The following is an 18693-nucleotide window of genomic DNA, read 5'->3' as shown; positions in this document are numbered from 1 at the left end:
ACATTTATGTTTATATATGGCTAAAATTCATTATCATATGAGATGCATATGTTACCACAGAAACCTGCAGTTGATTTGGAAAAATAAAATTAGGGGATGATTACCGATTGGCTAATTAAATCTTTTAATTTTTAGCCTTTGTTTTCTTATGAAACTATAACTTAAAGTCTTTGTAGTTTGATATTTGTTCTTACTATAAGCTAAGGGATCTGCTTAAATTATAGGACATATGAGTTCTATGCTCCATGTTTCTAAAACATTCACATTGTTCAAAAATTTTAAAAAATTAAAAATAAACTTATCCAAAAAGGTTTTTTTCTTAAGGCCATGAAGTACAGATTGATAGTTAAATGGAATAGCGATCATGTGAGAATTCTCCATTGCAAAGGCCACAAGTTCAGCCTATGAACTCAATAAAGTTCAGAAGTTTGGAAAGTTAAACCCAGGAGATTTTGTGTCAGCATTGGAATCTGAGTAAGTGAAGACAAACCAGAAGAAATACTGGTGTGCCAGACTTGAGGGATTGGTTTACAGTTTTCTGGTTCTTTCATTTTTCTCAATTTAATTTTGGCAACTTACGTGCAATAAGTATGCGTTATTTATTGTAGGTAAAGAGTCCTAGGGCTCAATAGATATATCCCATTTGGGAATAGTATATTACTGCTGCAGGCACCCTCTGCCCTATGTTTGTCTTTGAAATATATGTAAAATTGAGCATTTGTCCAAATAGGTAGTTTCCTGGGAGAAAGTTCATAATTTTCATCAGAGTCTCAAAGGGATCTTGATCCCAATAAAGAATCTAGAGTAATGGTTCTTAAATTTTGGCACACATCAGAATCACTTGGAGGGTTTATTAAAACACAGATTGTTGGGCCCTACCTCCAAGGTTTCCGGTTCAGTAGGAATGGAGTACAACCCTAGAATTTTCATTTCTAATAAATTCCTAAGTGATGCTGATGCTGTTGATTGGGGATCACACTTTGAGAACTCTAGTTTAGCCTTGGTAAATAACCTTCTAGACCTCTTCCTATTTTCATGTATAATACATCTTATAAAAACACTTATGCTGTATTATTTTGTTACCTCTTTTAACTTTATTTTGACTGTCTTTTCATATTTATCTATAGTATCATTTAATGTTTTCCATATCATAATTTATTTAACCAATTCTCTAATAAGCATTTAGGTCATTTTTCATTTGTTGTTTTTATAAATAGATTGTTGCTAAATTTTGGTGCTATCTTCCAATTATTTCATTAGCAAAATCCCTGGATTGAAGGATAGACATGATTCTAAGGCTCATTTGAGGCTAAATGACTTTTGATATCTGGGACTTGAACACTATAAATATAACAATCACCACTTTAAAAGAGACAGAAGAAATTTTAAAAGCAAAACAGAAAGCTTACTTAAGGAAACAGTGTTTACTTTTCATTGATTCAATAGTTTGCATCTTTTTAATGATGAAAACTTGTTTGACCAATAGATTTTTCTGAATTAAAACACATATTTCAATCTTTGTAACATTTCTAGAGAGTAATAATAGCTTTAAAAAAATTAGGGGAGATATTTGCCATGTTATTTTATTGGTATGTCACATACACATAGTTACAATTTGCACAAAAATTTATATTACTAAGTTTGTGCCAGTATTAAAGAGCTATTCAAATTCAGTGCCTTTTAAAAAAAATCGTACTGCTTGCCTTGAATATAGCAAAACTGTGGTATAGATTAATGTGGGGAAGTATTTTTATCTAGAGCTATAGTAAGAAAAATTAAATTGAGACATTGTTTTTGATTTGAGAAAATAATGAAGTATTGCCTTTTAAATTTAAGAAATAGGAATATGTATTTAGTTTCTGTGTTGTATTTTAAAACCATCCTGATAAACACCCACCCCTGTGCCTTCCTGATTCTCAAGATAAAATAATAAACCCATACAGAGAAAAATAATCTGAAGGAGAGTTTCACAAATATGAATACTTATAGGTGTCCAGCATTGGGAATCTTGGGTAAAGCAAGCCGGAGAAAGGGTGAGGGAAAGAGTTGACAACTTGGACACAAATTGAAGCAGGAAGTAAATCAAATATGTTCTGTCCTGTTACATTGTCTGTTTCTAGAACATGTATCTGTAACATGAATTAGTTCACATTTGACTGGTAAATAGGGGAATGATATCTCTATAATGTGAAAGTCATTTGGTTGGCACATGATTTTTCCCAGCAGGTAAATGTGTTACATAACTGGGTAATAGCAGCTGAACTCAGATATACAGATACATCAACACAGCTTAATGCAGTAAGCCACAGGAGAATGAATAGAGTACCATACAGGATGTCCATTCTCGCCATGTTCTTCCTTTTGGCTTAGTTTTGCCTTGCACTCTCTCTCGGAAGTGCTGTTTTTGGAATTCTTCCTAATTTTTGTGCATTCTGCCCTTGTTTTCATAACTTGGCAACCTTATTCCTTCTTTACAACTCCTTCCCATCAAATTACATTTACTTTTTTCTTCCTTTATCATAAAATTTATATTTACTGCATAATCTATTTATTTGCAATGTAATAACCTTTTAAAATAAACTATGCTAATACTTTTGGGAGGATTGTTAATGTTTTTGTTAGTGCTCTGATTATGAAGTTTGTATAGGTTTTGTGAGGATTGCCTCAATGCTATTTTATGCATAATTTTTTTTCTGGTAACCAAAGATAATTATTATCCTGGCAAACAATCAGAAATATAACACACATTAGCAGGGGGAAGTAACCCCCAAATCAATAGAAACATACAAGACTTGGTGGGCAAGGATGCTAAAACAGCTTTTACAAATATCTTGTTCCTGGAAGTGTAGAAAATAAGGATATTCATAAAGGTAATCATGTACTTCAGTCTGAATGGTCAATATTTTAAAATGTCAGTTCTCCCCTATTTTTCTATATGAACACACTAAACCATTAAAAATCCTAACAGTCTCTTTGTAGAAATTGACAAACTGATTCTAAAATTATGTAATGCCAAGAAGCTAGAATAGAAAAAACATTTTTTTTTGAAAACAACAAATTTGAAAGTCTTTTTTCCCCTCTTTCTTTCTGTATTTAACTATAATTTTTAAGTATGCATTTTGGCAGAACGTGAGGTCTTTCAAGAATGCTTATCACAAACAAGCCAGCATAGAGATATAGGCCTCTGGTTCATTGAGTCACAGTAGGCTCAGTTGGAAACAGTTTAGCACTAGGAATTGCTCAGTGTAAGAGGAGATCTTTTGATGGAAATTCAGTCTTGACTGTGGTCACAGTACTGTGCATTTGGCCATACTCTCTGGTTAGAAACTCCTAGCATTTAAAAGGTCTTATCCAGTTGTGAGTTGAACTCATTACCTCAGGAGTCACCCTTATTTTATCTACAAAGAGTTGTCCACTTACACATTCAAAAGGAGAACCATATCTTCTGACCTGATGTGGGGCTTTTTGAGATACAGTTCCTTTATCCTTTGTTTATCTGGCTCTGGGAAAGACCCTCAGGCTGGGACACTCACTTAGGCCTAGACATAAAGTACAGACACATGCACTGTCTGTGATGCTTTACTCATTTGGTAAATTTTAACATGCTGCCACCAAAGACTTAAAGCCATTAAAAAACCCACAACACTTTATCGAGGTATAATTTTATATACCATAGAGTTGACCCATTTTCAGTGTATGATTCAGTGAATTTTGCTAAATTCACCAAGTTGTGCAGTCATCACCATATTGATTCCTGCTTCATGTGTCTATGACCAGTGCAGTCTCACAGGGCCCTGTGCCCTGCATCTTGATATTCTTAATTATTTTATATTTGAATTTGTGTTTGGTAAGTAAAGTCTGATGGGACAGCAGGGCATACTTTAGGGGCTTGGAGCCACATAGACCTGTCTCTCTGCAACAAGTTTTCAGTCATGTATTCCCTGCCCCTGCTCAGTTGCTGCTGTCACCACCAACCCCAGCAGGGTTGTGGACCCAGGGAAGGTCAGGATTGGATATATGTGCCCTTGCATGCCCGTGAAGGTCTGTACTCACCCAGCGAGTATCCTCATGACTAAGGAAGCACAGTGTTAAATAGCAAATAAAAAGTATCATGGGGCTTCCCTGGTGGTGCAGTGGTTGAGAGTCCGCCTGCCGATGCAGGGTACACGGGTTCGTGCCCCGGTCTGGGAGGATCCCACATGCCGCGGAGCGGCTGGGCCCATGAGCCATGGCCGCTGAGCCTGCGCGTCCGGAGCCTGTGCTCCGCAACGGGAGAGGCCACAGCAGTGAGAGGCCCGCGTACAGCAAAAAAAAAAAAAAAAAAGTATCATGACAGATCTAGAAGAAAGGGGGAAAAATCTTGCTTTTTGAACATTTTTATTTTGTACTGAGCCTGACCACAATCCAGCTTTAGAACATTTCCGTCACCTCCAAAAGATCTGTCATTCCAGTTTACATTTAATTCCCATTTTCCTTCCCCAGACCTGGGCAACAGTTTTTATCTCCTTTTTGTTTCTGTAGATTTGCCTATCTAGATGTTTCATATAAGTGTAATCATACAATATGTGGTCTTTTGTGTCTGGCTTCTTCCGTGTTTTTGAGGTTCGTATTGTAGCATATTTTCATTTCTTTTTGTTTCTAAATAATATTCTATTGTATGGATATACTATATTTTATCTAACTATTATCTATCTTATCCATACATTAGTTGATGATTTTTAGATTGTTTTCACATTTTGGGCATTGTGAATAATGCTGCTCTGAAACAAACATTCACATGTAAGTCCTTGTGTGGATATATGTTTTCATTTCTTTGGGCTGTATGTCTAGGAATAGGTATAGGAACTGATTTACAAAGAGGCTATACCATTTAGCATTTTCAGTAGCATGAGGGTTCCCATTTTTTTTTTATCCTTGACATCATTTATTAATATCTGTATTTATTTATTTATTCTTATTGGAGTATAGTTGATTTATAATGTTGTGTCCAGCAAAGTGAATCAGTTATACATAAACATATATCCACTCTTTTTTAGATTCTATCCCCATATAGATCATTACCTATAGGTCAGAATACTGAGTAGAGTTTCCTGAGCTATACAGTAGTAATATCTGTCTCAAAAAAGTTTTTTTTAATGTGTGTGGAGGGTAGGGGTAGGAGTTAGGAGGAAGTGGGTGGGCTTCTGTTTAGCTTTTAAAAAGATGCAGAGCATTTCCAATCCCCCAAATAGAATAAATTTTGGAGAAACTATTGCCCTTTTACCCAGGTGTGTGCATGGTCCAGAGATAGTATTACCTGTCATTTTGATTGTAACCTTTCTAGTGGGTGAAAACGGTATCCCACTGTGGATTTAATTTGCATTTCCCTAATAAATAATGATGTTGAGCATCTTTTTATATCCTTATTAACCATTCAAGTACCTTCTTTGTTGAAATATTCACATATTTTGCCTATTTAAAAAAATTGGTCATTTATCTTATTAAGTTATGAGTTCCTTATATATTCTGGATACCAGTTCTTTTTTATTTTTATTTTTTTAAAATTTTTGGCCGTGCTGCACGGCTTGCTGGATCTTAGTTCCCCAACCAGGGATCAAACCTGCACCCTTTGCAGTGAAAGTGATGAGTCCTAACCACTAGACTGCCAGGGAATTCCCAACCAATTCTTTTGTAGATATTTAACTAGTCAATATTTTCGACCATAGTATGGTTTATATTTTCATTTTCTTTTGTAGCATAAACATACTGAATTTTGATAAAGTTGAGTTTACCAGTTTTTTTCTTTTGTGGATTATTCTTTTGGTATCATATCTAAGACACCTTTGCCTAACTGAAAGCCATGAAGATTTCCTCCTATGTTTCTCTGAAAGTTTTATAGTTTTACCTTTTACATTTAGACCTCGGATCTATGTTGGGTTAATTTTTGTGTATGGTGTTTGATATGCGTCCAGGTTCATCTTTTTGGACATAGATACCCAATTGTCCCAGTATCATTTGTTGAAAAGAATATCCTTTCCCTGTTGAATTCCATTAAAGCCACATGTTTTGCCTGTCATCCTCCGTAATTCTTACTATAAGCAAAGCTATATGATTATTGAGTCCTGAACTTTTCCTTGACCTGAGAATATATCTTTTCCTGAAGTACATTTTTAGCTTTTGAGCCTATCTGGAGTAGTAATAGTGAGTGTAGAGGTGTGTGTTAAGTTAGAGGTATGTTTAATTTTAAATGTGAACACTATAAGGAAACCTTTCACATCTTTCCTGTCAATTTATAATTAAATCTTGAAATAAATATTTATTATGTTTAGGATCCAAGAGGGTCCCTGATTCCTAAGCTAGGAAACATTTTGACAGGAACCTCTTTCAACCCCAAACAAACACCTAACCTTCTAACACCAAAAGGTCTAAATTTTGTTTCAGTCTTCAAACCCAAAATGTTTTCATTCAGAGGTCAGAAAAATATAGCATGCCTTGGTAAAGCAAAACTGGCTCCCTTACTTTTCCAGGTCAAAAATTAGAGATAATTGAGGCAGTGTTTAGTTTTGGCTGTGTTACAAACACTGTCATCAGTTAATCCCAGGTTATTTGCTAAAGAAGACGTCCTCCTTCAAAATTCTTATTACTAAAGATTTATTTTCCCTCTTTATCTTTTTGAGTCTGTTTTCCACTCTAAATTGTAAGTTCTAAGTCTGAGAATACCTGTTACTCGTTTTTGTTTCTCTACCTCACTGCATTCGACCCTACCTTATCTCACAGTGCCTTGAGGGCACAGATGTTTCTGAAATGAGTTTTTAAACTGAAGGGAATTTAAAAGGTGTAGTCAGGAGAGTCATGACAGTGTCAAGTGCCAAGATTCTTCTTCCTTCTGAGGTGTATTAAGTGTAATTGTGCTGGTTGCTAACATTATGAACACCAGTCATCTATGGTTCCTCTCTCAGGAGCTGACCTCCAGAGAGGGAGATTGTCAGAAAGCAAGCATACCATTATATGGGAGAAGGTCAAAAAAATGTTCAGAGAGATGGTAGAATTTAAAGGATAAATTGAAGTCTGCTAGTAGCATGCAAGACCATTCTGTTAGAGAAGGAGAGTTGAAAGAGCATGGTATCTTTGATAGAAATACAAGTAGTTCAGTCTGACTAGAGCACAGTTTGTAACAGAGATTGACAAGAGACTAGTTGGGATCCAGATCACGAAGAGTCTTATTTGCCATATTAAGTATTTTGAATGATACACGGTTTCCCCTTTTTATTTCTATGTGTCTTACAGCAAGGTTGAAAAACCACTGTTTTCTCTGTAGCTGGGCTCTACACCATATAATTTTAGTAATAGGGAGTTGTTGAAGAACATCTAATAGGCGACATATTAAGATTTATATTTTAAAAAAAACACTTCTGAAGGCAGCAGTGTAGAGGATGTATCGATTTTGAGTAGATTAAAATAAAAAAATAGAGAGCCCAAAATAGATGTCTGAACAGCGAGGATGGAGTTAAGAGAAGGAATTCAAGAGATTTAAGGGATAGAATTGGTAGGACTTCGCAACTGATTTCATGTGGAGAATAAGGAATAGTCTAGGAAAATGACAAGGTTTTTGGCTCAAGTGTCTAGATGACTCTTTGGTTACTTCCATAGAGAGAGGGCCTCCTTCAGAGCTTTGCATGGCCTATGGAATATGATACTCAGACACAAGTCTGTGTGTGAGAGCTACAGCCAGCATCTGAATGATCAAGGCAGCTGCTTCAGGCTTTCTTTCTCATTGCTCACTCTTTTTGCTTTCTGTGTCGAGGGAGGCCCTGAGAGAGAAGTCAATGGGGGACAGAGACTGCATTTATTGTGCTGCCGGAGAGTATGTGCAGCTGCCACTTCCTTCTGATTCACCACCACCACTTGCCACAGCTGCTGGGCTGGACCAAAGTAGGTAGATTGTAAAAACTTCTGTCATAACAAAGCCCATTGCAGCACTGGGTGTACCTTAAAATTTTGTATTCATGATATTTCTCCAACTTTTGCCTTAGTGTTCTTTATTTAAAAAATCTGTTTTTAGTTTTTTAAGGAACCTCCATACTGTTCTCCATAGTGGCTGTATCAATTTACATTCCCACCAACAGTGCAGGAGGGTTCCCTTTTCTCCACACCCTCTCCAGCATGTTTGTTTGTAGATTTTTTGATGATGGCCATTCTGACCTGTGTGAGGTGATACCTCATTGTGGTTTTATTTGCATTTCTCTGATGATTAGTGATGTTGAGCATCTTTTCACGTGTTTGTTGGCCATTTGTATGTCTTCTTTGATGTGAAAAATAAATAAATAAAAACAATATAAAAAGTCTGTCTGTAGAGATATATATCTATGTATCTATCTATCTTGGACTTAAATTGTTCATTTACTACGCTGAAACCCTTAATATTCATGATTTAGTGTGGTGAATACTATTGCCTACTTTAAAGTCCCAATATATATAAAAATATATTTATATACAAATATACAGCTATTACATATATATAATTAAAAATAGAGCTGTGGAGTTGCTGTTAGAGTCTGAGAAGAATTGCTTAGTTGTCATGGTAAAAGATTTTAAACACTCCCAAAGTCAGTTTTTTAAAGTAATGGTGAATTAATTAATGTACTACTCCCTGAGATACACAGTCAGCTATTTAAGTTTTTTATTCAGTGATTTTGGGAATTAAGCATGCTATTTGTCCACAACATAGTGTGTACTTAAATATTTGCCTTTTCTAGTATGTTCAAACTTCTTAGTTTTACTAATTTTTCTTTAGTCCAAACTTCATATTATAAGGATATTAGTTTTCATCCATTTTATATTTAATTATCAAGCTTTTTTCCCCTTGTAGTACATGTCTTTATTTTTGCTTTGTATAAGTCCCTTGGCCTTCCTGTCTGGAAAGGTAAAGTCTTTTTTATTTTTTTAATCTTATTTTTGGCTTTTTTTCTGTATCTTGTCCATTATTCTGCAGCCAGTGATCAATCTGAGGAGGGCAAGGGCTCTTTCAAAGACTGCCTTTGGGTTTATCATTCTATTTGGTTATGTTTATTGGTAATCTGGGATCCAAATGTGTCATTTTTATAACATATACAGTCAGTGGCACAAAATATTTTAATAAGGTTGACATTCCCCACTAGCCCTCTACCTTTCTGCTTCTGTTTTTTAATTTGTGGAGAACAGTATTACCTTCACTGAGTGACTAGGCCCAGTCCCTATCATGTTTATATGTGGAATAATATCTTTCAATCATTTGATGTATTTCTACCTGTATAAGCTTGCTTTAATGTTTAAAAATCACAGCTTCACTTTTTAAAAACAAGTGGAACCTCTCAGTATTATCATTATGTTAATATTACTTTCCTGATGATCAGTAGATTAATTTCCATTCACTTTTTATTTTATTTTCCATAGCTTATTTGTTAGAGAATACCAAATAGAGAAAAATGATAGGGGAGTCTTTTTTTTTTTTTTATGGACTCAACTGCATATTTCATTTCTGCATCCTGCTTTGTAGCTTTATAAAAGACAGATACTTTCAAATTGGCATGATATTGGTTCCAGTTGCACATGGGAGATATGAGGTTTTCTTACCAAAAGTGTGCAGGTACTTTCTTTTATTATGAATACTTTGCCACCCAATGACATCAGGAATTTATTATTACTTAACTTTGAGGAAATGATTCCTCTCAAACAAGTTTTATTAAAGTCTTACTATTTTTCTTTTTTTTTTTAGGTTAAGTGCAGTCTAAAATTAAACTGGCAAATTAGTTTCCTATTCATTAATATTTCTTAAGATAGGTGGGTTTTTTTTGGTTAAAAACACCTTTTAAGAGTATAATATTTAGTTCATCTTTTTCCTTGTAAAACTACATCAACCTTAAATTATGCCGTAGGTGTTCATCATAAATTGGCTTGCATCCCAGAACTGTAATTCCATTTAACTGTAATTCCACTTAAAAATGAAATGTAATTCCATTTCATTTTTAAGAAGCTACCAAGTTTAGAAAATTGGAGGTTTTTTCCCCTCCCCTTAGAGATATGGTTAAGTAATTATTACTATGGTTCAAGGAAATATCACAGGTGGAGTGTGCAAGTATTTCAGCTATTTACTTTCATTCGTTAAATGTCAGATAAACTTTAGTTTACCCTTTAGATCATTACTTTTAAGGGTTTAACTATTATATGTATATATAACACTCATATTTAATGTCACTTACTTAAAAATCTTAGTCTGCACTATTGACATTAATTCCCAAGGCAGTTAAGCATACTATACAGCTGTTGTTTAACTATTTCCTATCCTGTGCTCTAGCATTTATCATTTTTAAAGCCATGTGTCTGAATAGCTAAATATTAGTGACTTTGTACCATAATTTCATAACTGTTATAATATATTTTCAGAAAATGATAAATATAATAGTGATCTTAAATCTTTGAAGACATATAAATCACTTTGTAAATGCTAATAAAATGCAGCATAGTATAGAAGTTGTGAGAAGGGTTTTTGGAGTTATATTGCCTGGGTTTATATCTGTGTCCTTGCTTGGTTTATAACCCTAGGCAAGCTACTTAATCATTGAGTGTCTTTGTTTCCTCCCTTATAAAATAGAGATAATAAGATAGGTAGCTCCTATCTTATGCTTGAGTACAAAATGAGATAATATATGTTAGGCCCTAGAATACTGACTGGTAGAAGATGAATGTACAATATGGAAAGTCTAGTTCCTTAGAATCTATTTGTAGTATACTGTTTTTAGGTCTATTGAGTTTTCCTAGCTTTTCTTTCTTTCCTTTTTATCCCCCCCCCAATTTGAGCAATTATGGGTATCAACTCAATGATAAATGGTTGTACTGCCATTCTTCCTTATAGTTTTGGCATTTAGTTAATGTAAGCGTTTGTTTTCTAATTGTTGAAATAAAGATTTAGTTTATCTTTGAGGAAAACTACTATGGTTTTCTAATGTTTTGAAACAAAGTAGCAGGTAAGAAGTTTTGTCCCAATGATTTCATCTTTTTTCTCTTAAAACCTTGGGAAAATCACAGGTAAGAATTTAAGGAAGAAGAAAAGGGGAGGGGGGCATGATTGACTAATTCCCCACTTACTTATTTAATGACAGTTTTGGTTCTCAAAGGAGAAAATGATACGCTCTTCCTTTGCTATTTAAATAAAGAGCATAATCGCATCTAAAACATGGATCTCAACTATTCAATAGCTATTAACAGCCTGAAGCCCTCTCCATCAGTTTGTTGCTTTCCCTTGCTTATCTCCTCCCTCTAGTTCTGTGCTCTGGTATTCATTTAAGAGGCTCTATCCCACCCAGTGGCACCTTGGATATGGAACTTACATTTTCTTGAAGATTTAAGGGCTACAAAAGGAGGGATTATATTCCATCTACCTGTAACTGTAATCTTGTGTCACTCTGTTGTGTTCAACTTCTTCTTTCTTCCCTTTTCTTTCCTTTTTATGTAACAGAAAGAAATTTCTTCCATTACCTCATGGAGGACAATTTCTCCCACATTTACAAGCTCTTAGCAGGGGCCAGGGATTTCACCTTCTTCCCTAGTTTATCAAGGGTTTTCTTCCAAACAATTAAAGAGTACAAATAAATACAGATGGTGCTTTCCCCAAAAGGAATTCTGGTTAAAGTAGAATTTTCTCTACTTTAGTATATTTGTATTTGTTTATTAGTTGTTTTTTTTTTCTTTTTTGTATGTTAGATGGTGAGAAAATTAAGACACAGATTTAAGGGAGGCAGTAAAGTTGCCATACTTATTAGTAGGTTCTAAACCTTACTTTATCACATATTAGTTGTATAACACTTCACAAATGGCTTAACCTCTCTAAGTCTTAGTTTCCTCACATTTAAAATGAAAAATACAATACCTATTTTGTAAGGCTGTTGTGTGGAACAAATGAGATAAAGTGTTAAGGGGCTTAAAACAATACTGGGCACATAATAAGGCCTTAGTAAATGGTGATTTCTCTTACTCTATCACCACCTCCAAGTGCTGCTGCCACACCCAATGCAATTAGACAGTCATCTTGTATAAAGGGAAAAGTGTCTGGTAAATGCTTTAATCATCTACTCATTGATACCAGCAAAAAATATATGTGCCAATCTTAGATTATGATATAATGAGAATGTATAGTACTCATTTGGAAAAACCAAGTTGTATACTCTTTCTGGCTTGTCACTTGGATGTTTATTAAAGTCTTACAGTTCATCATGTATATTGCAGAAAATTTAATTGAGTATTAAAGGAACCTCAGAAATCATGCAGGTAAAATGTTGGTTTTCTTTTTCCTTCCTTCTTTCTTCTTCTTCTTCTTCCTTTTTAATCTAGTAACAATTATTTTCCTGAAAAGGAAGGATTATTTGTGTTATGTAGATAGTGGCCACTTTCTAGGCAGTTACTTTTAAAAAACATTGTAATTGATATGGCAATAATTTATGTAAAGTACAAGAATGTACATATAAATTTTGCATTGATGAAAAGTTGGCATTCCAGTTCTTATTGATATTCACTTTCCATTAGTTGAAGGAGATGGAAGTATTCTATATTAACTTTCAGATGCATTGCTATTATCCCTTTTAATCATGAAGTAGTATCTTTTATTTTCCAGTATTTTTAATTCATTTAACAAATATTGTGAGTGCATTATGGGTACATGATGTGTTTGACGTGAAAAATTCTAAGATATGTTAGACATGGCTTCTGCTCTCAGAGTTTATAGACTACTCGTATAAATAAGTAACTATTAGACAAAGTAGGAAATGAGGAGAACTGTAAGAGAGTAGATACAGAGCAATGTTGGGGTTCAGAGGAGGTAATGAAGAAGGGGAATTAATTTTGAGCATATACAGTCCTAATTCCCAACATGGACTATGCACAGAAAATGTCTGCTGTTTGCCAGACACTAGATTAAGTATTTTTATTGTATTAATTCATTTTGTTACTGAAAGCTTGACCTCTCTGTGCACTGGTGCCGAATCAAATTGTGGAGACAGAGTTTTGGGTGAAGTAGAAAAGAATAGCTTTACTGCATTGCCAGGCAAAGGGAGACACACTGGGCTTCTGCCTTGAAAAACTGTCTCTCAACCCCAGAGGATTTGATGAAGGGTTTTATAATTGGTTCAAGGGTGGGGTCTCTTACAAGATTAGGGTGTGAACAGGGTTTGGACTCCCTTAATCTTGTCTCAGGTGGTTAGTCTCCTAATCTTGATGAGCTTCTTTGGTCCCTTTAATCTTACCTCAGGTGGTTTCTTGGCTGCTTCTCCCTTGATGAGCAACTGTTCGAATCCATCCTTTGGAACTCAGGGAAGGTCATGGAAGCTGCAGTCTTGCCTACAAGAAACAGGGGACAAAAGGGCCTCCTTGCTCAGGCACCCCACAGGGCCCCACTCGGTTTCAATTTCACAACAACCCAATGATGTATAGGTAAATTATCACCATTTTATAGATGAGACAGGGCTTAAAGAGGCTAAATAACTTTCCAAATGATATTTGAAAATAGTACTTAAACCTAGAACTGTCTGAATCCAAACTGTATATTCTTTCTACTCTCTAAAAGAGATCCAGGTAAGCTTAGAAGTTTTTCAGGAACTGCAGCTGGGGATAGGTAGGATTTTGTCTTGTAAAAGTGAAGAACAACTTTCCTATTATGGAACATGAGCAGACGAGGAATTAGGGCAAAGCAGTAGAGCATATATGGCTAATAGTATTGAAGCTTGGGTGCAGAATCAGTTGTAGAAAAGGGAATAGTGGAAATGGCATTATTTTGTTCTTTTTAATGGCTGAGTAATATTCTATTGTATATATGGTATGTACCACATCTTCTTTATCCATTCCTCTGTTGATGGACATTTAGGTTGCTTCCATGTCTTGGCTATTTTAAGTAGTGCTGCAGTGAACATACTGAGTGAAGTAAGTCAGACACTGAAAGAAAAATATTATCATACGATATTGCTTATATGTGGAATCTAAAAGGTACAAATGAACTTATTTACAAAACAGAAGTAGAGGCACAGATGTAGAAAACAAACCTATGGTTATCAGGGGATAAGGGAGGGAGGCATAAATATACATACTACTATATATAAAATAGATAACTAATAAGAACCTACTGTGTAGCACAGGGAACTCTACTCAGTACTCTGTAATGGCCTATATGGGAAAAAGAATCTAAAGAAAAAAAAGAGTGGAGATATATATATATATATATGTATAACTGATTCACTTTGCTGTACATCTGAAACTAACACAACATTGTAAATCAACTCTACTTCAATTTAAAAAGAAGGAATAGTGGAAGGTAAGGTAGAAAAAGGTTGGAATTAGATTGTATCAGGTTGAAGAATTTGAACTTTCTTCAGTTGTCATTGGAATATTCACACTCTTATGAATTCCTTTCATTTTTGATTAGCACTGTTTTATAATTTGGAGGTAAGACATCTTTGTATTTATTTCATACTGCTTAGTAGAACATTTAGCAAGTACAGTGAAGGAATGAATCATAGAATTGTATAGAAAGAAATGATGTTAGATATCATCTCCAGCGACATCCTTATTTTTAGAGACAAAGAAATGGAGGCCCCAAAGGATTATGATATATTGAAGTCATATAATGTAATGAATTAGACTCGTATCTAAAGGTAGGAACAAAAAGATATGAAGAATAATTTAAAATTCTTTGATAAGGATAAAAAAGAATTTTAAAAACAAGTTTGAAAGGTCAAGAAAATGGTATTATTTCCACAAAAAAAGTTAATTAAATTAAAATGGGCATGCTGTAATCTGCTTTACTTGCTAATCTGGAAAGTTAATTTACATACAGTTTGATAGCCATTTTCATTTTTTGATTAGTTTCAGGAAGGAATCTAGGAAGAATATGTAAATTTGTTTAATTCAGTCATATTATCACCACCTCTTTTTTTTTTTTAAATATTTATTTATTTGGCTGTGCCCAGTCTTAGTTGCTGCACGCAGGATCTTTTCGTTGTGGCATGTGGGGTCTTTAGTTGCAGCATGTGGGATCTAGTTCCCTGACCAGGGATTGAACCCGGGCCCCCTTGGGAGCGCAGAGTCTTAACTGCTAGACCACCAGGGAAGTAAGTCCCCATCACCACCTCTTTGATAATTCACAACTTCCTTCTCTGTACATGTGCTGTAGCATGGAGGAGAAGAAGCAGAACATAAAACAAACAACCAAAAAAAAAATGCTATTTTTATGTTGTTTGCAACTCTGTTTATTTTGATTACTATTTAAATTTATGTTTGTTGTTTTTTTTTAAAATCCAACAGATGAAGTAGGTGGTCAGAAATAGATATCAAAATAGCAAAGGATGAAAAGAGAAAATGTCAAATGATGAAGAAATGCCAGGGATAAGAGTACAAAGCAGCATAGGAGGAGAAATGAGAAAGCAATATATTCTATATTCATAGATTTTTGGCCCTTACAGCTGGTGCTTTTTTCAAACTGTGTAGGATGCAGTATTAGATTTCAAAGTCACTTTAAAGGAGGAAGTCTACCATCAAACCTTCTTAGTTATTTATCTGAATTCATTGACTAGGTAGACTTACCATGAGATATCTAAAAGGATGCCCATTAAATTCAGTTCTTCTCTATTCTTTCTTATGAGGCTTTTCAACGTTATAAAATCTTAAAAAGGTTAAAATTAAAATAGATTGTCTGAGAAGCTCAATTTTTCAAAAATTTTTGACTGTAAGCTTCAGGCTTGTAATTTATTGTTTCTATTGAAAAATTTAAACTGTGTATTAAGAACATAATATAACCTTCTGCCACCTAGTGTTAATATTTGAATTACTTCTTTAAAAGTTTCCAGGAAGTGCCTTTGTTAAGTACTGATAATTTTATAGCATTCTACTTAGCTTCATTTATATAGAAACTTTGTTTTATCTCTAGTTTTTTATAATATGTAGTTCTTGTTGTGATTATTTTATGTGATGTTTAGATAATAAACAATAGTGAATTTAACAAATTAGAAATTTCTTCAGTTGTACAGCTGCTTTATGTCTCATCTGAAAATATTTTTCTAAGTTCCCTTTCCCCTATAATTTAGGAAATTTAGGAAATTGTATTGATGAATGGACAAGGTGATACAACTGACTAGGTAGGGAGTGGTTGTTCAAATCCTCTTTCCAGATGCCCCTAAAAAGTTTTTAAGCTGATAAAAACACTTTTAGGGGAACAGACTCATAAATGGAGTGGTTTCTGTAATTGAAATGATTATCATTAAGTCGTCTTTTTTTTTCTTTCTTTTTCACATCTTTATTAGAGTATAATTGCTTTACAATGTTGTGTTAGTTTCTCCTGTACAACAAAGTGAATCAGCTATATGTAGACATATATCCCCATAGCCCCTCCCTCTTGAGCCTCCCTCCCACCCTCCCTATCACATCCCTCTAGGTCTTCACAAAACATCCAACTGATCTCCCTGTGCTATGCAGCAGCTTCCCACTAGCCATCCACTTTACATTTGGCAGTGTATATATAATGCCACTCTCTAACTTCATCCTGGCTTCCCTTCCCCCACTGTGTCCTCAAGTCCGTTCTCTACGTCTTCATCTTTATTCATGCCCTGTCACTAGGTTCATCAGTACTGCTTTTTAAGATTCCATATATATGTGTTAGCATACGGTATTTGTTTTTCTTTTTTTTTTTTGGTATTTGTTTTTCTTTTTCTGACTTACTTCACTCTGTATGACAGACTCTAGGTCCATCCATCTCACTATAAATAACTCAATTTCATTCCTTTTTATGGCTGAGTAATATTCCATTGTATATATGTGCCACATCTTCTTTATCCATTCAAACGTTGATAGACATTTAGGTTGCTTCCATGTCCTGACTATTTTAAGTAGTCCTGCAGTGAACATTGTGGAGCATGTGTCTTTTTGAATTATGGTTTTCTCAGGGTATATGCCCAGTAGTGGCATTGTTGGGTCATGTGATACTTCTATTTTTCATTTTTTAAAGAACCTCCATACTGTTCTCCATAGTGGCTGTATCAATTTACATTCCCACCAACAGTTCAAGAGGGTTCCCTTTTCTCCACACCCTCTCCAGAATTTGTTGTTTGTACATTTTTTGCTGATGGCCATTCTGACCAATGTGAGGTGATACCTCATTGTGGTTTTGATTTGTATTTCTCTAATGATTAGTGATGTTGATGATCTTTTCATGTATTTGTTGGCTATCTGTATTTCTTCATTGGAGAAATGTCTATCTAGGTCTTCTGCCCATTTTTTTTAAAATAAAATTTATTTATTTATTTATTTATTTATATTTTTGGCTGCATTGGGTCTTCGTTGCTGTGTGCGGGCTTTCTCTAGTTGTGGCAAGTGGGATCTACTCTTTGTTGCGGTGTGCAGCTTCTCATTGTGGTGGCTTCTCTTTGTTTTGGAGCATGGGCTTTAGATGCGTGGGCTTCAGTAGTTGTGGCACTCGGGCTCCATAGCTGTGGCTTGCAGGCTCTAGAGCACAGGCTCAGTAGTTGTGGTGCACGGGCTTAGTTGCTCTGTGGCATGTGGCATCCTCCTGGACCAGGGCTCGAACCCATGTCCCCTGCATTGGCAGACAGCTTCTTAACCACTGCACCAGCAGGGAAGTCCCTTCTGTCCATTTTTGGACTGGGTTGTTTGGTTTTTTTGTTATTGAGCTGAATGAGTTGCTTATATATTTTGGAGATTAATCTTTGTCAATTGCTTCATTTGCAAATATTTTCTCCCATTCTGAGGGTTGTCTTTCTGTCTTGTTTATGGTTTCCTTTGCTGTGCAAAAGCTTTTAAGTTTCATTAGGTCTCATTTGTTTATTATTGTTTCCATTACTCTAAGGGGTGGGTCAAAAAGGATCTTGCTGTGATTTATGTCATAGACTGTTCTGCCTAAGTTTTCCTCTAAGAGTTTTACAGTGTCTGGCCTTCCATTTAGGTCTTTAATCCATTTTGAGTTTATTTTTGTGTATGGTGTTAGGGAGGTTTTTTTTTTTTTTGGCTTTTAATCTTTGTTTTCCAGTTTTTGTTTTTGTTTTTTAATTGGGGTATAGTTGTTTTACAATGTTGTGTTAGTTTCTACTGTACAGCAAAGTGAAGTAGAGTTCCCTGTGCTATACAGCAGGTTCTTTTTTTAAAATTAAATTTATTTTTTATACAGCAGGTTCTTATTAGTTATCTATTTTATACATATTAGTGTATATATGTCAATTCCAATCTCCCAATTCATCCCACCTCCCACCCCCAGCTTTCCCCCGTTGGTGTCCATACACTGTTCTCTACATCTGTGTCTTTCTTTCTGCCTTGCAAACCGGTTCATCTGTACCATTTTTCTACATTCCAGATACATGCCTTAATAGATGATATTTGTTTTTCTGTTTCTGACTTACTTCACTCTGTGTGACAGTCTCTAGGTCCATCCACGTCTCTACAAATGACCCAATTTTGTTCCTTTTAGTGGCTGAATTGTATTCCACTGTATATATGTACCACATCTTCTTTATCCATTCATCTGTTGATGGACATTTAGGTTGCTTCCATGATCTGACTGTTGTAAATAGTGCTTCAATGAACATTGGGATTGCACGTGTTTTTTTGAATTATGGTTTTCTCTGGGTATATGCCCAGTAGTGGGATTGCAGAGTCATATGGTAATTCTATTTTTTGTTTCTTAAGGAT

The 18693-nt window shown here is 34.9% G+C and overlaps 1 protein-coding gene across 6 annotated transcripts in view; it reads left to right on the top strand.

Moving 5' to 3' along the window:
• The window catches only part of MNAT1 (MNAT1 component of CDK activating kinase), a 218515-nt gene that overhangs the window by 154116 nt on the left and 45706 nt on the right, over positions 1–18693 (top strand). The window lies entirely within an intron of this gene.

The sequence above is a fragment of the Pseudorca crassidens genome, chromosome 1 (genome assembly GCF_039906515.1).
Source record: "Pseudorca crassidens isolate mPseCra1 chromosome 1, mPseCra1.hap1, whole genome shotgun sequence".
In the NCBI taxonomy this organism is placed as follows: Eukaryota; Metazoa; Chordata; class Mammalia; order Artiodactyla; family Delphinidae; genus Pseudorca; species Pseudorca crassidens.
Note: the sequence above shows the minus strand (reverse complement) of the source record. Positions and strands in the feature narration are given on the sequence as shown.